Raw genomic sequence first — 3574 nt, 5'->3', positions numbered from 1 at the left:
ATTGAAAAAGAAGTCGTCAGAATTTTGGAATAACTTCTTTCATTTATTTTATACATATATTAGCGCTTTCGTTCGTCTTTCGAACTTGTCAAATATAATTCTGTGAAAATATAGAGATCTTGCTTATTTATATAAAACAGGTGTCTTTGGGTTTTGTTTATAACAGAACATTGTTTTGTTTTGTTTTTTTTGTTTGGGGTTTTTTTTTGGGTGGGGTAAGGCTTTGGAGACAATGGAAGATGTATAAGCAGATAGATAGATAGACACGCAGACAGAGAGATAGATAGATAGATTGATAGTCAGACAGATAGAGAGATGGATGTGGTAAAAGAGAGAGAGAAGGGCCATTGTATTGAAATGGTCTTTTTAAGGAGTGTCAAATAAATAAATAAATAAGGGTAAAATCTTGTTTACTACTTACTCTATTGTTTTGAGAGGGTTTCTAGGGATGGTAAGAGAAGGAAGAAAAGAAAAAGAAAAAAGAGAGAAGAAAAAATAGAGAATAATAAATAGAAAGTATACATAAAACAAAAAAATGTCTTCCTGTTTTTTCTTTGTTTTTTAGTTCTTTCCTTTTATATTCTTTGTCCTTTCTTTTTATATACTTTGAGTCCTATTTAGAATATATTCCTGCCATACATTTATTTATTTATTTATTTATTTTTGGTAAGGTGTAGTTCTGCATGAGAGTATATTAGTATAATATTTGTAAATTTGAAAAATCAAATTAGTAAAATCAATTAGTAAAAATAACTATATATATCATATCACACACATATATACATATATATACATACAAAACGTATTCCTTGTTTTTCTCTTTTCTCTTTCAAACATTTAACTAACAGGCAGAAATGTTAGCCCGTCGGGAAAAATGCTTAGCGACATTTCGTCCGTCTTTACTTTCGGAGTTCAAATTCGGTCGAGGTTGACTTTGCTTTTCATCTTGTTGTGGTCGACAAAATAAATACCAGTTGAACACTGATGTCGATCAAATCGACTTAGTCTCTTTCCCGAAATTTATGGCCTTGTGCCAAAATTTGAAACCAATTATCTTGCAGCCCTTTGACTGAAGCAAGACCAGATTAAGAGAAAAAAAGATATTGTGAGTGAGAGGAGGTAACTAACATAAGCATACGGTTACAGTGCCAATGCTATAAATGCTTCTGAACCGATATGGGTGGAGTAGGTTTGGTATTAATGTTCGTTCATACTAATTCTTTTCTAGCAAGGGAAATTGCCGTGATAAGCACAATAAAATCTGCTCTGCAATGGATAGTATATTGTCTTTGTAGACATAAAAAGTTACCTAATTCCTAACACACCTTTCCTTTGAATGTTATCTATTAGTAATAAAACTCAGTTTGTCTGAGGTGAGAAATGCTTTTACATATGATTCACGAGACAATAAGAATAAGCATTCTGTTTCGTTGCAACATCTCCATTATTTTCATCTTCTTTATTAACAATAACAAGAATAACAATCGTGATAATACATAGTAATAAGGCCTTCGAGGGATGTTTGACAAATGAGCTTACGTTTATATATTCGTGTTCTTCGTATAAGAACAAGTGATAAAAGACGAGGTGAAAGAGAGAAAAAAAAACAGAGCAGGAACAATGTCATCAACAATGTAACTTTAAAAAAATAGCTTGAGGAAGGAAGGATGTTGGGGGATATAGAAGAAGCAAGAAAAGGGTATAATTTGACTTTCAGTAAGCAGTAAAGTACATCAAGCGGCGAATTCCTGGCGTTAAGGACAGCAGAAAGGGAGGAGCTGTCTTGGGTGCGGGTAGGAATTACAATAGTCTTGAAACTGTGCTCCACGATTTAAAAATGAATTAACGGATGTCACTCGACAACATGTAGAAAATTAGAAAACAAATAAGGAAAATTTGAGAAAAAAACCTGACTTATGTATGTTTTAGTTATTTATACTTGGTATCTCGATGAAAAAATGCCTGCATTAAGTCCTTACATTATGCGTATTTTTTTTAAATAAAGAAGATACTCTCATACTGTGATGGCAAATAAAATTTAAGTAAAATATAGAGACATTTTTAAAACGTGTGTTCAAATTAAAACGAATGCATGTTAGTTATTTTGAAATATGTTATTTATCAACTCTGGAAGGATGAAAAGCAAAAGTTAACCTAAGAGTAATTTCGTAATTATGATTATGTACATTCATATAGAATGCTGCTTATGTCCAAATACAATATAATAAAATAGAAGATTAACACAGATTATGACGCATGTAATAATAAAACTACTAAAATAATATCGTTTATGATATATTTCATTTGAATAATGTTAAAAGTAGCGTTGTAATTCTTTGTGTAACTCCAGTTTTATCACAGATGATTCAGTATATAATATTCACTACATCTTACTACTTACAACTTAAGTAATTTTCTATGTAACTAATCATTTATTTCTTAACTAATAAATTTATCTGTGATTTGCATATTCATTCTTAATAAGTACCAGTAGATTCGAAAGTAAATACGTAAATCGTTGTTGTGTTTTGTCGTTGGAAAACAAATCCTTCTTTCAGATGAATGTGTGTTCATAAGACACAAGATTCATTAGTGTAAGAGGACTTTTGGACACCCGGTATTCCGATATCGTTGTGTCTCGTCAGCCAAAGGAATAAATCGTTACGTCACAATGAACAGCGAAAATCAAAACGATGACTTGCATACTCATTCTTAATGTGTGTGTGTGTGTGTGTGTGTGTTCGTTTATAAGAGGATGCAGTGGTGGCAGCCAGCGTGATTTGAACTCAGAACTCATAGAACCAACTTTCTAATTTGCCAATCCATTCTCTGGAAATACAAACGATACCAACTTTACACGCGCGCTTGTGTGTGAGTGCGTGTGTATGTCTGAGAGAGAGAGAGTGAATGTGTGCCTGCGTGTGTGCGCGCGCGCGTGTGTTTTGCGTGTTGCGCTTTGATGCCCTAGTTGTTTCCCCAAAATCAATCTTTTTTGAGTCGATACATAATGAAAAGAGTTGTAACCATAACTATGCTGTCTTGTACTCAGTACTAAATTATCCAGTATTTTCTTCTTCAAAGAAGATAAGTGTAACTGGAAGGAGATTTGGCTACTATTTTTGACGTTTGCACCTATCCTAAAGACAACGCATAATGTGGAACCTCTGTGACGGAATAGAATCCTGTTTTGCTTTCAGTACTAAATTATCCCATAATTTTTCTTTCAAGATGGTAATTGGAGAGGGATTTAACCGCTACTCTTTTACCTTCGCAACTTCCTAAATACATTATAACATAATATGAAATTTCTTTGAATAGAAATAGAATCTCAGTTTTTTTTTTTAAACTGTGATTGATGTGTTCGCGACAGATGTTATTCAATTGATTATCGTCGGTAGTATTAAGATAAAAAGCGGTTCGGCCTCTCCTGTTTTCGATAAAAGGCAATGATATCAAAACGGTTGCGTATGTACATGTGAGAAGATAGAAACAAAAGTCAGATCTGAAAATAATTATTTGATTGAAGAAAGTATTGTAGCATAAACAATTGTGAGTGAAATTTGAAAACAAACTA

The sequence above is a fragment of the Octopus bimaculoides genome, chromosome 1 (genome assembly GCF_001194135.2).
Source record: "Octopus bimaculoides isolate UCB-OBI-ISO-001 chromosome 1, ASM119413v2, whole genome shotgun sequence".
NCBI classification, from domain to species: Eukaryota; Metazoa; Mollusca; class Cephalopoda; order Octopoda; family Octopodidae; genus Octopus; species Octopus bimaculoides.
This window is presented reverse-complemented; position numbering follows the sequence as displayed.